Source organism: Phyllobates terribilis, unplaced genomic scaffold (genome assembly GCF_046119375.1).
Source record: "Phyllobates terribilis strain yellow unplaced genomic scaffold, ASM4611937v1 Scaffold_9__5_contigs__length_417890890, whole genome shotgun sequence".
Classification (NCBI taxonomy): Eukaryota; Metazoa; Chordata; class Amphibia; order Anura; family Dendrobatidae; genus Phyllobates; species Phyllobates terribilis.
Window position 1 is genome coordinate 344,874,016 of NW_027362769.1, and position 18,917 is coordinate 344,892,932.

General features: G+C 48.8%; 1 pseudogene; it reads right to left on the reverse strand.

The window, feature by feature from the left end:
- The window catches only part of LOC141161351 (cytochrome P450 2K4-like), a 224,952-nt pseudogene extending 207,132 nt beyond the window's left edge, over nucleotides 1-17,820 (reverse strand).
- Between the last annotated feature and the right edge of the window lie 1,097 nt (nucleotides 17,821-18,917).

Below are 18,917 nucleotides of genomic sequence, written 5' to 3' on the forward strand. Positions count from 1 at the left end.
CCTGGGATCCCTTCATTCCTCGTTCCTGGAGCCTTCTCCGCTCCTCTTCCTTCCTTCTCCCTCTTGCAGGCCTGAGCCTCTGTTACTAGGCCCGCCTCCGGAGCAGAGCTCATGCAGAGCCCCTGCTCCCTGCCACTTCTGCTCAGACTTCTCTGCACTGAACTAAGATGGTGCCCACCTTTTATACTCCCTTCTCAATGCACCCAGGAACTGCTTCCTCCCTGCTCCTGCACTGCAGGGTTCCCCTTCCTCAGTGTTCCCTCCCCCCACTCCAGCCAGGGACAGGGACTGTCGTGCCCATCTCAGGGGCATATTGGTCGCCCTGCCCCACGGCAATGTGGTGTAATGCATGCAGGTGTCGGGTCCTGATCCACACTCCATCCTTATCTGAGAGTGAGATATCACACCTCTGGGTGAGGTGCAATACGTCTGTAGCAACCGAGCCCTCGGTGCTACAGTTCCATTTATCTTCAGCCTAGGTGACGTATTGTGATACAGGGCCGTGATTTTGGCTATAAAAGGGTCCCCTAGACCCCTACCCCAAGCTTTTTAAGAGAATCATATATGGCGTGCCAGGAGACTCTATGGAATGCTTTCTCAGCATCCAACGAGAGTATCTACTTACAAATTTTTAACTGCATCTAGCCCAGGAAATACTTTGTGCCTAGTAGCAGTGTCTGCTAGTCAGCGGATTATCCCGGCTGTTAAGCAAGCTACACCACCTGTAGTTTGGACACTTAATTTTTTCAAAGGAAATGCTTCGGGACCACGGGATACTCAGCGAAGAGCATCAGGAGGCACCCCAAGGCATAGGGGCTGGGACTGGCACTAGGATGCCTTGCGGTGGACAGCCGAGCTCGATCCTTATAAAAGCTTTTTAACTGCAGCAGCTTTAGTGGACGCTACTGGAGCTGGAATTACGCGGCTGCTGGCATGAGACTTGCCCTCCAATAGATCCTTGTAAATGGATTTAAAGTGTATTCATTCAAATTAGAGGGACAATTTAAATTAAAAAGCTTAGAGCTGCCTCCACCACAGGGGGGCTCTCTCGACCCACCAGCGGACAGGCACCAGTATTGGGAGAGGGGGGCTGGCCGTCAGGGTTCACCGCGGCTCTGGCACAAACCCGGCGACACGGAGGTGGCACGGGCAGGAGCGGACTGGCCGTCTCGGCTTCTCACTTTTTGGATTTTAGAAGGGCATGACATGCCTATATCTGTGTCTCCCCCTCCTTTTACTCCTCCACCTCTTTTCTTTTCGCATGACTATATGTACTTGTCACTTTTCCATGTGTTAGTTGTGTCTTCTGAGCAGTTTGTCAGCTTTTGGACACCTTTGAAGGTGTTTTCTATGTGTTTCTATGTGTTTTTGTTTGCCTGCCATTGGTTTTAACGGTGTTCGAAGGTGTTCGACGAACAGTTCGACGAACAGTTCGGCGAACACACGGGTGTTCGACGAACCGAACCGAACTCGAACACTACGGGGGTGGCTCAACACTAGTGGGGAGATATTGTGAGCGACGAGGAGGAGGATGTCGCAAGCGACAAGGAAACTGATTTCCTTAGTGAGGTGCCAGAGAAGGAGTCGGCACCACAACACCCAGGAGGGGCTGAGGCAGTTGAGCAAGGGACTGCCAGAGAGACTCAGGCTGGTGCCAGTCAGGAGGTCCATCATTTTTCTGTTACCAGCTACGGCCCTAACCAGGTCGGCTGTGGCAGTGCTACATCCTCGGATGAGGACCCTGGGCCTAGCAGATACCCCGATCAGCCGTGGAAATGGAGGAAGCCACCTTCGTCTGCAGCATGGGCCTCCTTCATGAAGGAGCGACGGGAGGCCCGGAAGAAGTGAGTAAGCTAAAAGGTCCATTGACCTTTCACCTCTTCTCCTACTAGGACCCACCAGCTGTGGTCCTGATTCTGGGACTGTTTCCCAATGGGAGCGGAGTGCCCCATGTTGAATTAAGTTGGAGAGAAAAATGGAGGACTGTTCCCCTACCTCCCAGGCCAGGAAGGCCTTAAGCAGCATCAAAGTTGTGTGCCCAGGAGAGCTGCTCTTTTTGTTTTTACTTTTTATTTTTCTTTTGTTGCGCTTGTTGCGCCTTTTTCTGCTGGAATTTAAAATGCTGAGGCACACCTTGAGGATGGATATCCTCCAAATCTAAGAGACTTGCGGCCTAGCGGGAAGAACCGGTGACCCCCGCTAGGGCCAAGAAGAAAGAGACTCACAGGGTGTTACTTGTGACTGTGTGCCTCAGAATGCAGCCCTTGAAGGAGATTGGGGGCTATTGAGGTGTTGGCCTGTCTTAAAAATATGGACATGGACACTGTGTTTCCAGGGTCCTTACCAAGAAGGACCGGTACTCCTGAGAAAGTTTTGAAAAGTTGATAATGGACTGTCCTGAGCTGCTGTACTGGGGCCCTTAACCGAGAAGGGCCGGTCTCCCATTCAAGAAGACGTTTTTCAGGACCAGTTGTTTACTAAAATGTTTTAGTAAATCTAGTAAAGTGATACAATGTCATAGCTGCTGATCTGTGTTGATTGTTTAGTGTGGTCGGGGACGACCAACATTAAAGTGTCGGGGAATGTAATAGTGGGGAAGGGCGTAGCCTTCCCTTGGCACTGAGATAGTTAAAGGAAGTGTTCCTGAAGTCAGACCTCTCTAACTGTTGGTAGACCAAGCTAAGGGGTTAGCTTTAGTGGTCCAGTCAGTAGAGTAGAAGGGGAACTTAGTGCCCTGATCAAGCCTTGAGTGACATAGAGCTTGTTCCTGGCATAATTCCTTGTGAGTTGCAATACCTGAAAACAGCCACAAGATGCCACTGTCCTAGGTGCAGATGTCAGGTTGAGTCTGCTAACAGTGTTACAGACAGTGGTGAGTTAATGCTGTGTGATGACAGCTCACTGAGGGTGGGCACATTAGGAAAATCTCTGTTTAGTTTCCGGGATCAGGAAGTGATTCTTCAGTAAGAGATAGGACAGAGAATCATACAGGCAGCCTGAGTATATATTGGCTGCTTGGGTAGACGGGAGCTCCATACCCTCAGACAGTGGGATCACCAGTGTGAAAGTCTCCCTACGCAAGAGCAAGAGTCCTGTTAGCCGGCCGGAGAAACTCATCAAAGGTAGTGAGGACTCGGGGCACTTCTAGTCTGCAGGAAGCAGAGGAAGATAAATAGGGCTCCAGGCTAAGACGTGGGGGAGAGATATCGGATCCAGATCACTGTTGGTATTTCAGAAGAGTCTCTTGGGCCAGAGATTAGAGTCACAGAGATGCTTCACTTAAAGAGGGAACCAGGGCTGAAGGAGTCACCAGCGCCTGTGAGAGAGATGATAACCTGTCGGGCCATATCCATTATATCTGCCTGTAAATATTGTACATATTCCTCTTCCCCAAGTAAAGTTCAAGTTCTGGTTAAGAACCTCGTGTCCTCTGAATTTATTGCTGCCCTGGTCCCAGAAGAGAAATGCCTGGAGACAGCCGCGATCGGATTGTTTGAAGTAAGTGGAGAGCCCCACATACACAGCCACACATCAGAGGGAGGACACGTATTGTCTGTAGGGTGCCAGAGCGAGAGGGGGCTACAGCTCGCCCACGACTACCTCGCTGGGGCACCTTACACCTGCAGTGTTTAAGGAGCCGCTCATTATCTCCATAATACCACCAAAAAATAGCTCTTTTCAGAGCACACAACAAAGTCAGAGTACAGGGAGGGAGAGATTGTGTATTAGGTAGGGAGAGGTTAAAGTGTTCTTCCAGTGTCCATCTTAAAACAGCTCTTGTAGGAGTCAAAGCAATATTTTCCAGCACACAGAGTAGTAGCATTTTGTGCTGCCTTTTTTTTTTAAAAGCACAGGTCTATTATCACAGCTGTTTTAGGGGTCAGAGCCTGACTTCTGCTGTCCACATTAGTCCACTTAAAAAGGCGGTTAGTGCCCTACGCAAAGCAGTAGTCCAAACATTTCCTACTGCCCTCTACAAAGCACGCACGAGCCCATTTTCCCCACTGTTTTTGGGGTGAAAGCCTGCCTTCTGTCCACATTAGTCCACTTAAAAAAGTGTTTAGTGCCCTACACAAAGCAGTAGTCCAAACATTTCCTTCTGTCTGCTACCAAGCACGCACCAAGCCAATTTCCCCGCTGTTTTTGGGGTGACAGCCTGCCTTCTGTCCACATTAGTCCACTTAAAAAGGCGTTTAGTGCCCTACACAAAGCAGTAGTCCAAACATTTCCTACTTTACCCACAATTTCGGAAGCCAAAATCCCAAGGGACACCAATCACAAATAGTAGTTAGGCCAGAGTAGGAATACTGTCCTGGTTTGTTCACTGCACAATGTGCATAGAGTTTGTAAAAATTAGCCCTATGGGCTGAGTCATGGTTGATGCAGTAAGCCACAATCCCAAGGGCTTCCAATCAAAAATAGTAGTTAGGCTGGAGTAGGAATACTGTCCTGCTTTGTCCACTGCACAATGTGCATAGGGTTTGTAAAAATTAGCCCTATGGGCTGAGTCATGGCTGACGCAGGAAGCCACCATCCCAAGGGCCGCCAATCACAAATAGTAGTTAGGTTGGAGTAGGAATACTGTCCTGCTTTGTCCACAGCACAATGTGCATAGGATTTGACAAAGGAAGGAAACAGGTTTTTATGGGAAGGGGGTGACGTTAACAGCAGTTGCATGAATCTGCATTTTTGGTGAATTTAGGTTGGCTTACTGTCATCTGGAGGGATTACAAACTGTGGAGATATCCAGTCCTTGTTGAATTTAATCAGAGTAAGTCTGTCTGCATTTTCCATGGAGAGGCGTGTGAGCCTATCAGTGATGATTGCCCCAGCAGAACTGAAAACACGCTCAGACACCACACTAGCAGCCGGGCAGGCCAGCACCTCCAAGGCATATAAGGAGAGGTTGGGCCAAGTGTTCAGCTAAGACACCCAATAATTAAAGGGAACTGAAGCGTCAGAAAGGATGCACGTATGGTCACTTAAGTTCCCCTTGACCATGTTCTGCAACTTATCCCTCCTTGGCATTGTTACAGGCACAGATAGCCCTTGATGTTGTGCTGGTTTATTGAAAATTGCCCAATTTGTGCATATTTTCCCCCCACCTCTGTTGGAGCTGGTGTTCGTGTCCCTCCCCATTATCCCTTGGTGTTGAAAAGAGCCGGTACCTCTGCCACCAGCATTGTCTGAGGGTGATGCTTTCAGCAACTGATCTATAATGACCTTCTTAAACGATTCCATTGTAAAACTCTTTGGTGATTCCAAAAGGAGAGAAGGACATCTCTCCTTGTACCGTGGATCAAGAAAGGTGGCCAACCAGTATAGGTCGCTCTTGTCACCTGCACCTTAAAAACATCTCCAGAATCCAAACTTTTCTCACCTTTGAAACTGCTAAAACTCTTACTGTCACTCTTATTCACTGTCGTCTGGACTACTGCAACTCTCTTCTGATCGGTCTCCCTCTTACCAAACTTTCTCCTCTCCAATCCGTCCTGAATGCAGCAGCCAGGGTCGTATTTCTGTCCAGCCGCTTCACCAATGCCTCCATCTTGTGCCAGTCATTACACTTATTGCCCATTCGCTACAGGGTCCAATATAAACTCATCACTCTTCCCCACAAAGCTCTCCACAGTTCTGCACCACCTTATATATCCTCTCTCATCTCTCTCTATTGCCCTACACGTGCCCTCCGTTCTACAAATCATCCCCCATAATCCGAACCTCGAACCTCCGTCTCCAAGACTTCTCTCGTGCTGCACCAGTTCTATGGAATGCTCTACCCCAGACGATTCGACTGATGCCTAGCCCCCACGTCTTCAAGCGAGCTTTAAAAACCCATCTCTTTAAACAAGCCTACCACCTTAACTACTCAGTAAACTAACTTTCCCCTGTTCCCTCCTTCTAAATATTATTCAGAATCTGCACCCTACTATTCATCTGTCTCCACACCCTCGATGCACACGATAACTGCACTCAATACTTGATTATTGCACTTAACCATACTGGCTGATGACCGGATCATGCAGCTTTATATGAAAATCCCTACTTATTATAATTGCCAGACCTGAAATAACAAGCTCTTTTCACCTATTGCGTCCACCCATTTCCTTGTAGAATGTAAGCTTGCGAGCAGGGACCCCACTCCTAATGTAACTGTTTAAACTGTCTTACCTTGTAATGAATTTATTGTATGTACGTGTCCCCGCTTAATTGTAAAGTGCTGTGGAATATATTGGCGCTATATAAATAAAAATTATTATTATTTTGTTGGATAAAATGTGTATCATGCAAGGGTCTTGCCACAGAAACTTACACATGAACTGTGCCATGTGGGCCAAGCTGAAAAAAGGCAAATGTTCTGTGTCCTCAATAGTAGAAACAGTACCCATCCTCTCCTCACACTGACTCGCCTCCTCCTCCACCTCCTCTTCTCCAGCCCATCCAGGCTGGACAGACATGAAGCTTGGGTTGGGTGTCCCCTCTGTAGCATTACGAGTCCCCTCGGTAGCACAGAAAAACAAGTCCTCTCCCTCCTCATCCTCCTCATCTTCCTTCTCATCACCCAATGTTGCCTCAAAATATTGGCTGGGCTGGGTAGTATCACCCATTGGGAAATCTGGCTCCATACCAACATGCTGGGCACGCAAAGCTTCCTTTTTGAGATTATGCAATGATTGTTTCAAGAGACACAGCAGCGGGATGGTTACGCTGATAATAGCCTGATCATCGCTCACAAGGTTGGTGCAGTACTCAAAGTTCTCAAGAACCTCACAAATGTCAGCGATCTACACCCACTCGACTGTTGTTATGTGTGGTGGCTGACTCTCAGTCTGACGGGCATGTTGAAGCTGGTATTCAGCTACTTCCCTCTACTGTTCACTAATCCTCGCCATCATATGATAGGTTGAGTTCCACCACTTGGGCAGGTCGCAAATGAGTCTGTGACTTGGCAAATTCAAGCGCTTTTGCAGCGAGGAATGATGGAAATGGGTGCTAATACGGCGCACCTTCTCAAGTAGGTACGGCAAGTCACGGTCAGTTTTCAGAAATTTCTGAACAACAAGGTTCAGCACATGAGCCATGCATGACACATGTATCAGCTTGCCGACCTTTAAAGCCGCCACCAGGTTATGCCCATTAACGCAGACAACCAGACTGGGCTGAAGGTGCAGTGGGGAAAGTCACTGATCGGTCTGTTGTTTTAAAGCTTGCCACAGCTCTGCTACAGTGTGTGCTTTCTGACCTAAACAGATCAGCTTCAGTAGAGCATGTTGCCGCTTTGCCGATGTGCTGCTGCACAGGTCCCAGCTTGGCAATGATGGGGAGGGTAATTCAGCAGAGGATGAGGAGCAGGAGGAGGGGAAAGAGGAAGTGGAATATGAAGAGGCTGCATCCCTGACAGAAGTTGAGCCCGCTATTCTTGGCGTGGGTAGGATGTGTAATGTTCCAGTTTAAACCTTTGTTCCACTCTCCACCAGGTTCACCCAGTGTGCCGTGACAGAAATGTATCATCCCTGTCCACAACAACTTGTCCAGGTGTCTGTTGTTAGGTGGACCTTCCCAGTTATGGCGTTGGTGAGAGCATGGTTCAGATTGTTTAACACGTGCTTGTGTAACTCGGCGATGGCACACCAGGCAAAATAGTGGCAGCTGGGAATGCTGTATCGTGGGGCAGCCACAGCCAAGAGATCACGGAAATGTAGCACCCTGAGGATTCGGCTGCTACAGGGGTATTGCACCACAACCCAGAGGTGTGATATTCCACTCCCGGGTAAGGATGGAGTGTGGAACTGAGCTAGTAGGCTGCATGCACTACACACATCCCATTTCCGGGGAACAGACCGATGGTACTCCCACTGGAGAAATGTGCAGGTACGACAGTGTCTGTTCCTGGCTGGAGTGGGAGGGGGGTGGAACATCCCAGTAGTGTAGGGGCAGATAGGGGGAGCAGCCTGGGTAAAGTTAGGAGCTCATTGGGTGCTGGTCACCTGAGCTCACACATAGAGGGAGTATTTAAGGTGGGCACCATCTTAGATCAGGGTCAGTCAGTCAGTTGTCAGTCTGTGAGACGTCAGTCTGTCAGAGTGTAACCTGAGAAGCAGAGCAGAGGAGAAGAGAGAGAGACCCAGAGGCGCAGAGGGGACCCCAAGAGCCCATAAGAGAGCTAATAGGGTGAAGGGTCGGCAACAGGGTACCGGATCCCAAGCTGGCAGAGGCTACAGCACACCTTAGCCAGGAACCGGAGGTTGTGGGCAGGATCTGCCACGATCACCCACTAAATCCACCCGGAAGGCAGACCAAGAATAGGGTCAGGGAGCCCAGAGGAGGCTTGACCAACAAGAGGCCCGAGGGAGCCGGACTTAGGTGGATCCCTGGTGGGAACGGCCAGAAGAAGGGAGAGACAGAAAGGAGCTCAGGACCACACTCCGGAGTTGCCTGGGAGTTGACCGAGTCCAGGACCTGGTGGACGCAGCACGGCTTGGGTGGTCACTGCTGTACACAGTGACCCGAGCAACACCAGTAAGTAAAACCCTGGAACTGCATTTTATGCCTCTGAGTCTCCTTGCTGCACCTTCACAACCACCATCCTCCACGGCTGACCCCCTGAGGCTATACCCCTCCCGTTGGGGGTTATACTACCTAAGCTGCACTCACATCATCAGCCTCAGTGGACCCTGCTGCAGCGGCGGCCGTATTGACCGCAATTCAACGGGTGGCGTAGTCGACACAAAAGAACATCTAGTAACATCTATAAGGACTGCCACACACTGAGTTTGACACCCTGGGCACGGACCGGGTCACCGCCACTCGGAGACTACAACCCCCATCTGATCCGGCTCCGGGTATCCCTAACAACACTGGCCCAGGGGGCGCGTCAACTTTGGCGTAGTCGGCAGGATAACGTGCCCGCAACAACCGGGTACTGCGTGCCTGAAGAAAAGTACACCGTTACCTCAAAAAGAAGTCTCCTGCCGGTTCCGGAGGGTCCCCGCCAACGGACCCCATCACAGGTCGTTTCCCGCCGATTGTCCGCCATTTGCAGCTTTTTCCCGCCATCCATGGAGTTTCCCGCCACTGGGAGACGATTCCCGCCATTTCCGAAGATTTCCCGCCTTGGAAGAGCGGACGCCATTATGGGCGTGCCAGAGGGTGGCAAAAGGCCACCTCCCATCGTGGGCCAGGTCGAAGAATGGCGCCAAAAGCGGAAACCGCGCCCACCAACAGAGACTGTGATGCTGGAAGTGTCCATCAGCGTGAGAGAACTGCCCCTGGAACCGACAATCACTAAGTTGCCCCGGGACCACCCTCGATGTGGGCGGAGACAGAACAAGAGAACAAAGATGGGTGTCGCCTGGAGCAGTCTGGAGAGAGCGCACCCGGAGACAAGACGTCTGGAAGAGAGTCCAGAGAGAGCCTACCCGGAGATGGAGGGAGAGTCAGGCAGCACCGACCCAGTGGTCAGGAGCCTGTTGCAGGTCGCCACTCCAGAAGGCCTGCTGGAGATCCTAACACAGCTCCCCCGAGACCGGGAGTGTGCACAGACCGCGCTGGAGGGCCTCGCACGGAGGATGGCCCGGGTGCAGCGAGAGACGTTGGCGGAGTGGAGCCGAGAGATGGCCCAGCAGACCGAAACCCGTCAGCGGAGCACGCCACCTGAGACGAGGAGACAGACCGCCTCTGAGGATGGTGCAGGAGGAATGAAGGCAGGAGACGGCGCCGAGAAGGGAGCTGAACGGACGGAGGCAGGTAAAGGGGACGTCTCTACCCCGAGCCGGGAAACCGCGTGCCTGCCCCAGCTCCCCGTCGCAGAGCCCGAAATTCCCCCTGCCGTGCCCGTCGCTGCATCGTCACCGCCGCAGACTAGGCCTCAACCGGAAGCCGCGGCCGCAACCCCTGTGACGTCACACGCCTCGAGCGTGGCAAAGCAGGAAATACCACCGGCCTGGTCGCAAGGCCTAGTACCCCCGGGCGCCGCAATACCAACAGCGCCCCCTACCTCCGCGGAGCCACCGGCCTGGCCGCAGGGCCGAGTAACCACGGGCGCCGCCGTTCTTACGGTGCCCTTTGCCTTTAGGGTGCCCCAAGCCTGGTCGCAAGGCCTGGTCGACCCGGGCGCCGCTACCATCAACGCGCCCTCAACATCTAGAGTGCCGCACCTGGGTGAAGACCTGTTCGCCCAGCATACGTGCCCGGATGGGCAGCCCTTCATATGGCCACCGGAGTTTCACCATCCCCGACTCCGGAAAGAGAGACCCCTAGACGAGCCCCTGATTCCGGCTCCGAAGCCTGTAAGGAGGACCTCGCCCCCGCTGGAGGAGGCACAGTTCGAGTGGGACCCCACTGGAGAAGACCTCATGGGGTTCACTCAGGAGACTCGGGCGGCCGCAGCGGAGCGTGCAGAGTGCTGCCGGCAGCAGCTCGAGGTCTTCGAGAGGGAGCGGAGAGAGAGGCGGGTCCGGGAACAGCAAGCGCAGATAAGGAGCGCGGAGCAGAAGAGCCGGACCAGGAGGAATCCCCGTGCAGCTCATGGTCCCCCTTCCACCGGGACTGTGATAAAATTCAACATGCAGCACGGATGGGGCTTCATTAGAGACCATCAGACCCCCGGCGACGTCTTTGTAACCCGCAGAGACGTAGAAAGCCATCTGCCGGAGGGACACAGAGGTCGTGACCTGTACGTAGGGGACGAGGTCACCTTCACCCGGCACAAGTGTGCCAAAGGACCCTACGCCCTCCATGTGCATCGCCTGACGGAGGAGGAGCAAGAGGATCCGGACGGGTCTGAAGAATCTAAAGAAGGAGCAGGAGGACGCCGTCATTGAAGTACGGTAGAGAGAGACTGTACATAGTTACCCGTCAGGGTATAAGAACTGTTCTAGTTAAAATATAGTCCCCGTTGGGACCAGCCAATTGAACTGAAACCCGTGTGTCCCTATTCCCACTGACCGAGGACTGAGAGCGGTCATTCCTCCCTAATACCTGGCCGAGGACTGAGAGCGGCCATATTCCCCTTGTATATAGTTGCGCTTCCTAAAGCGCCCCCTACCGGTTTTATAGGAAACTGTTTTCTTCCAAAAGAGACTGTCGCACTTTACCCGGTCACAAGTTGCACCGTGACCGGAGGAACCAGAAACAAGAATGTTATATATGAAAAGTTTATTGCTGATGATATCTATATAATGTTTTCTATGGTTATGTTTATGAAAAAAAAAAAAAAATTGTATGTTTTGGATGTTTATATCTTACAGCCCGAGGACGTGCTGTGATTTACCAGGGGGGAATGTAGCACCCTGAGGATTCGGCTGCTACAGGGGTATTGCACCTCAACCCAGAGGTTTGATATTCCACTCCCGGGTAAGGATGGAGTGTGGAACTGAGCTAGTAGGCTGCATGCACTACACACATCCCATTTCCGGGGAACAGGCCGATGGTACTCCCACTAGAGAAATGTGCAGGTACGACAGTGTCTGTTCCTGGCTGGAGTGGGAGGGGGGTGGAACATCCCAGTAGTGTAGGGGCAGATAGGGGGAGCAGCCTGGGTAAAGTTAGGAGCTCATTGGGTGCTGGTCACCTGAGCTCACACATAGAGGGAGTATTTAAGGTGGGCACCATCTTAGATCAGGGTCAGTCAGTCAGTTGTCAGTCTGTGAGACGTCAGTCTGTCAGAGTGTAACCTGAGAAGCAGAGCAGAGGAGAAGAGAGAGAGACCCAGAGGCGCAGAGGGGACCCCAAGAGCCCATAAGAGAGCTAATAGGGTGAAGGGTCGGCAACAGGGTACCGGATCCCAAGCTGGCAGAGGCTACAGCACACCTTAGCCAGGAACCGGAGGTCGTGGGCAGGATCTGCCACGATCACCCACTAAATCCACCCGGAAGGCAGACCAAGAATAGGGTCAGGGAGCCCAGAGGAGGCTTGACCAACAAGAGGCCCGAGGGAGCCGGACTTAGGTGGATCCCTGGTGGGAACGGCCAGAAGAAGGGAGAGACAGAAAGGAGCTCAGGACCACACTCCGGAGTTGCCTGGGAGTTGACCGAGTCCAGGACCTGGTGGACGCAGCACGGCTTGGGTGGTCACTGCTGTACACAGTGACCCGAGCAACACCAGTAAGTAAAACCCTGGAACTGCATTTTATGCCTCTGAGTCTCCTTGCTGCACCTTCACAACCACCATCCTCCACGGCTGACCCCCTGAGGCTATACCCCTCCCGTTGGGGGTTATACTACCTAAGCTGCACTCACATCATCAGCCTCAGTGGACCCTGCTGCAGCGGCGGCCGTATTGACCGCAATTCAACGGGTGGCGTAGTCGACACAAAAGAACATCTAGTAACATCTATAAGGACTGCCACACACTGAGTTTGACACCCTGGGCACGGACCGGGTCACCGTCACTCGGAGACTACAACCCCCATCTGATCCGGCTCCGGGTATCCCTAACAACACTGGCCCAGGGGGCGCGTCAGAAAGACTGTGTTCCCACAAGCTTAAACGGCAACATCTCCACAGCTAACAATTTGGCAATGTGCGAGTTTAGTATTTGTGCCTGTGGGTGCGTGGCTGGGTATTTACGCTTTCTTTCCAAGCTCTCAGGCACGGACAATTGGATGCTTCGCTGGGACAAGGAAGTGGATGTAGTTGATGTTTGTTGTGTGTTAGCAACCGCAGCGTGTGGGCAGGAGGTATGAGCGCCTGCTTCCTGAACAGCAGATTCTGATGGACATAGCCCAGGCGACATGGCATTGGTTTGACCCGCAGACACAGATTTGGTACCCTGGTGTTCCGCCCTCCTACTGGGGTGCTTGGCTGCCATGAGGTTTTGCATACTAGTGGTGCTCAGGTTGCTTTGCTCTGGCCTCTGCTCATCTTGTTATGGCAAAGGTTACATACTACAATGTTTTTCTCTGAAGGACTTTCAGAAAAAAAATTCCACACAGCAGCTGAACGCCCCCTTGCCCTGACTTGGCACACAGTGGGGGTGCCCTTGGGAACAGTTGACCCAGTTCTCACTCCAGGCAAACCACAACCCCTTGGTGCCTGTGTTGGTGCTACATATCCATCTTCTTCTGTGTTGCTGTCATGGCTATGCATGTCAGCGGTCCAGGTCGGATCAGTGGACTCATCATCGACAACATCGTCTTCCATCTCATCCTCCTTCCCAGTTGACATTGTAGGCTGACCTGATGGCAACTGTCTCATCATCATCAGCCTCCACCTCTGGAGACAGTAAATGACGTTTTTCCAAGTGGCTTTCTTCTGGCCGTAGTTCCGCAAATACTTGAGCATCAATGCACGCCACCTCCTCTTGTCCCTCTTCAATGCTGCATGGTGATAGGCCAGAGGCAACCAAAGGATACATACCGAACAGATCCTCAGAGTGGCCAAGCTTGGGGTCATATGTCTCCTGTGACTGATAATGGTGGGAGAAAGGTGAACCAGCTTCAGGATTGGATGGGCCAGCCTTCTGTGTATCCACAGTAGACTGTGTGTTCGTGGAAGATTTGTTGCTGCTTGACAAATGCGTAGAGGCCTTGTCTGCTATCCAAGACAGAATCTGTTCTCGCTCTTCTGGCTTCCACAAAAGTTTACGTTCCAGACGGGGACATTTTTCCAGGAACATAGTGGATGCATCACGCTTCTTCTGACCTGACACAGACTGAGTGCCTTCTCGCGCACCACAGACAACACCACATCCATGTCCACGTCCCTTAACAACAGGCTTTTTTGGCATTTTGTTTTTTTTTGACAGATTTTCAGATGTTGATGGCACAAGCCAAGCTAAATGTCACAGCCAAAATAGTGAGTCAACAATGACTCAGCCCATAGGGCTAATTTTTACAAACCCTATGCACATTGTGCAGTGGACAAACCAGGACAGTATTCCTACTCCAGCCTAACTACTATTTGTGATTGGAGGCCCTTGGAATGGTGGCTTTCTGAGTCAACCATGACTCAGCCCATAGGGCTAATTTTTACAAACTCTATGCACATTGTGCAGTGGACAAATCTGGAATGTACAGTGGTCCTACCAAACTAATATTTGTCATTGGAAGCCCTTATCACAGGTTGTGCCACATTGTGACTGAGCTAGGGGATACATATTCAATAGAAATGTATTGTTAGTCACCCTATTTGGCAAAAAAACATGCCTGGCTTGTGCCACATTGTGACTGAGAAAGGGGTTACATATTCAATAGAAATTTACACTGACTGTTGATGACAGACTGATGGCCCTCTGAAAACTTGAATTGAGGGCCACAACTACTACAGTACTCCATCATAGATAATGTTTGTCAAGGGAGGCCCTTGTCGTGGAATCTCCCTGCACTTATGACACAGCCCCCAGGAGTAATTTTTGGAAATACGATGCACATTCTGCACTGGACGAAGTAGTACAGTATCAAGAAGTGTTCTCTTGCTATATAATCTGGGGAATATTGACAATCAAAATCTCTGAGCCATTTGGAGAAGCTTCTCCAAACCATCCTGGAGGGGGGGGGCACCATATATCCTTTGTCCATTGACTTGCCCAAGTGATATATTTCAGCTCGTCATCCAGTTGACTAGTGCAGCTTTATTTTTCCGGTTCAGAGTTCAGCCACACCTGAGGATCGCAGGTCGCACTCACTGCTACCTTCTAGTACTCCATGTCTCTTGGCCTTTTTCTCTGTTGTCTCTGCCCTTACATTAGTTAAATAATAGAGTGAGGGCCCTACAATATGAATAAGTGAGGCCACACTCAAATGCACACAAGAGGCACCTCCTAAATTTCTAGAGGAGGGCACTTCAAAATGTATGTTACAGGGCCACGCGAGGGCTCTCACAAAACTCAGCTTTCCTGCCTACTGCAAGCCCTCTGAACATTTGAATTTAGGGCCGCAGTATCACATGGTGGTTGAGGAGGAGTAGGGTCAAGCCCAATGCTACAATGAGCACATTGTAAACTGCTATGGAATACGTATTTCACTATCTGAGTGTCAATGATGGAGGGACCGCCCAAATGTCTAAGTAACAACTGTCCCTTCAAAATGCATGTACCAAAGCCACCTGGGCATCATGGTGGCTCAGTGGTTAGCATTGCAGCCTTGCAGCGCTGGGGTCCTGGGTTCAAATCCCATCAAGGACAACATCTGCAAGGAGTTTGTATGTTCTCCCTGTGTTTGTGTGGGTTTCCTCTGGTTTCCTCCCACACTCCAAAGACATACCAGTAATTCTCTGCTGGATCCTTTTTGGGTCCTGCAGAAAATTAGTCGCATTTCCCATTGACTTACATTGTACTCGTTATTCAGATCGAATACGCGATTATTACAAAGTACTCGTTATGAGTATAGCGATTACGAATATTATGGTACTCGCTCATCACTAGTACAGACCAGTTCAGTAACTGTGTATACTGGGAATAGCTTGGCCAGTCAGTGGTTAGCGCTCCACCTTACATTACTAGGAGTCTAGGTTAGAATCCAGCCAAGTGTAATCTCTGAATTGGGCCCCATTCAGTTTTTTTCTACATGACTTTTATCAGTTTAGTGGATCCAATTTTTATCCATTTTTGGTCAGTGTAGATGGATTTTTTTTTACCAGTCATGCATGTCATCCATTTTTCTCATATGAGAGAAAAACAGATTGAGGTTTCCTAATCTTCTATAAGCATTAGTCAGTCAAAAAGGGATACTGCCCAAATTCACTGAAATCGATAAGTTTTATCCGCAAAATAGATCCAAATCGGACATGACTTTGGGTTTGTGAAAAAGGCCATTGCCTATAACAGGTATGTGTTCTATCTGCAAAAAAAAACAAGCAAATAAAAAAAACACAAAACGTATGCGCAAAACTTGAGTGAATGGGACCTAAGTTGGTATGTTCTCCTTGTAGGTTTGCATGGGTTTCCTCGAGGTTCACCACTTTCTTCCCATACTCTATACAGGATATGGATAGGGGCTCATTTAGACAGATTTAGATTGTGGTGCTCATTGGGGACAAGAACTGATAAGAGTAATGGCAACCTCTATAGAGCGCTGTAGAATATTGTGGTACAAACCTCTTTATCAAAGAGGGGACATGTCACATCAATCAATTTATTAAATGTATTATACACTGCTCAAAAAAATAAAAGGAACACTCAAATAACACATCCTAGATCTGAATGAATGAAATATTCTCATTGAATACTTTGTTCTGTACAAAGTTGAATGTGCTGACAACAAAATCACACAAAAATCATCAATGGAAATCAAATTTATTAACCAATGGAGGCCTGGATTTGGATTTCTTTTTACTATTAAGATCTTCAACATGTTTCCCTGCCAGCTCTGCGATCAGCACTAGCAGAGACAATGATGTTGGTAGTGGTAGTCTGCTCTTGTAGTGTCCCCGCTCAGTGAGTGACAGGACACCGCTCCTGTGCTCAGCTCTGGAGCCGCTCATTCTCCCCGGCTCCCTGGCAGCGGTCAGAGGATTACAGCGGGGGACACCAAGGACAGGTGAGTATATGGATTTTATTATTTTATTCTTATTTTACACAGGGACACTGTGGGAGCAGACTACTACTACCCTCATCATTGTCCCTGCTGGTGCTTATCGCAGTGCCGACAGAGAACCATGATGAGGGCAGTGTTCAGGACCCAGCGCTTGGGAACAGCACTAACTGTAGCGCTGATTCCCAGGCGCCGGTCCATGTGATCCTGATGCGGCACACGGGCATCACACGGTTGCCACACGTTTGAAACACATGGACACACGGGACACAAGGGACACGGATATCTCAAGTACCGGAAATATGTGGACATGTGGAACTGGCCTAAAGATTAGATATAAGATCTGAAGGTTTTCTTACCATGACTTTGGGTGTACCAAGCAGTTTGGCATTTTCATCTAACATTTTGATAAATTTTTCAAACGTTGGGTCATCATACTCAAATCTTTTCCCAAAGATAATAGAGAAGAATACATTGGAAACTGCACTTCTTAACAGCAAGTGAGTATTGAATGGTTGAATGGTTTTCCTAAAATAAAAAATATATATACAGTATATACACGATTAAATAAAATATGAATAGAAAAACCTAACAAATATTAAAAAATGGCTCCATATATTGTAACCTCAGGTCAAAACTAGTGATGAGCGAATATGTTTGAAGTCCAATCTCAAAAATTTAATTCTACATGAATATGGCACATTCAGATTCGTGATCGGAAACATGACCATTTTTACTTAAATTCGGGAAATTCTGTAACATTCAGTAAAGGAGTGCAGGAAAATTATTGCGATGCAACTACAGTGTTTTTCACAGTTTAGCTAGCCATACTGCTTGTGTGTGATGAGCAGGGGGTCGTGTTTGATGAGTGGAGGGGCTGGAAAGAGCTCGGAAGAGCTCAGAGGAGCGGCGCACTTGAAATCTTTTTTTTTTTTGCCTGTAACTTTAAGTGTGCAAATTACGGCACAGATAGATAGGCGGTTGTTTGGAAGTCAGATAGTTAAGATAAGTAGTCTGCTGTGTGCCTGTGAAATCGACCTTGCAGCACATTTTTTTTTCTTGTGCTATTACTGAGATTCAGACTAAAACAGCAGGGCCCATGGCATAGAACTGTGTTGTGCACTGCTTGAATTGTGCTCTATGCACCAGTATTCCTTCAATCTATTTTTTTATTTTTTCAGTTGCTAATGTGATACAGCAAGCAAGCCCTAGTAACCCACCTTTTCATTTTGTGGGGTTGAAATTTAGCTGTATGCAGACACTGCAGAGCTCCTGAATGCAAAGCACAAAACTCTTATTTTTTTATTTGCTCATGTGATAACGCAAGCTATAGTAGTCCACCTCTTCATTTTTGGTGGGTGAAATTCAGCTGTATGCACAATAGAAAAAAAAATTTCTGTTGCTAGACAGAGTTTGAAAAATATTTTTCTGTCACAGATGTGATACACTCTGCTATAAGCCACCTAGTATTTTAGTGGCGTTGAATTTCAGCTCTTTTCAGAGTAAAATTTTTTTTTTTTCTGTAGCTAGCCAGAGTCCACAAAAGATTTTTTCTGTCGCAAACGTGATACACGCTGCTATAAGCCACCTAGTACTTACTTTAGTGGCGTTGAACTTCAGCTGTTTTCAAAGGAAAAAAATAGATTTCTTTTGTCGTTAGCCAGTGTCCAAAAAATATTTTTTTCTGTGATAAATGTCATAGAGTCTGCCATAAGTCACCTAGTTCTTTTGTGGCAGTAAAATTCAGCTGTATGCAGGACTTAGAGTAAAAAAAAATCTATTTTTTGCGATGACTAGCGTGATTCAGCAGTCTAAATCTCAGTTTGAAATATCTTGGAGCATATATTCTATGTTGTACAGGCCTCATCCACAGTAAAAAAAAAAAGATTTCTTCTGTTCCTAATGTTTTATACAGCAGGGGACATCTCAGTTTGAAATAGTTTGGAGACTATCTCGTATGTTATACAGGCCTCATCCACAATAAAAAAAATACTTTCTTCTGTTCCTAATGTTATACAGTAGGGGACATCTCAGTTTGAAATTTGTTTGTAGCATATCTGCTATATTATACAGCCCTCATCCACAGTAAAAAAAATACTTTCTTCTGTTCCTAACATTATACAGCAGGGGACATCTCAGTCTGATATAGCTTTTAGCATATCTCCTATGTTATGCAGGCCTCAAACACAGTAAAATCTGTTCCTAACCTTATACAGCAGGGGACATCTCAGTTTGAAATAGTTTGGAGAATATCTTCTATGATATACAGGCCTCATCCACACTAAACAAATTATTTCTTCTGTTACTAACATGATACAGTAGGGGAGATCTCAGGTTGAAATTGTTTGGAGCATATCTTCTATGTTATACAGGCCTCATCCACACTAAAAAATACTTTGTTCTGTTACTAAGGTGATACTGTAAGAAAGATCTCAATTTGTCAAGC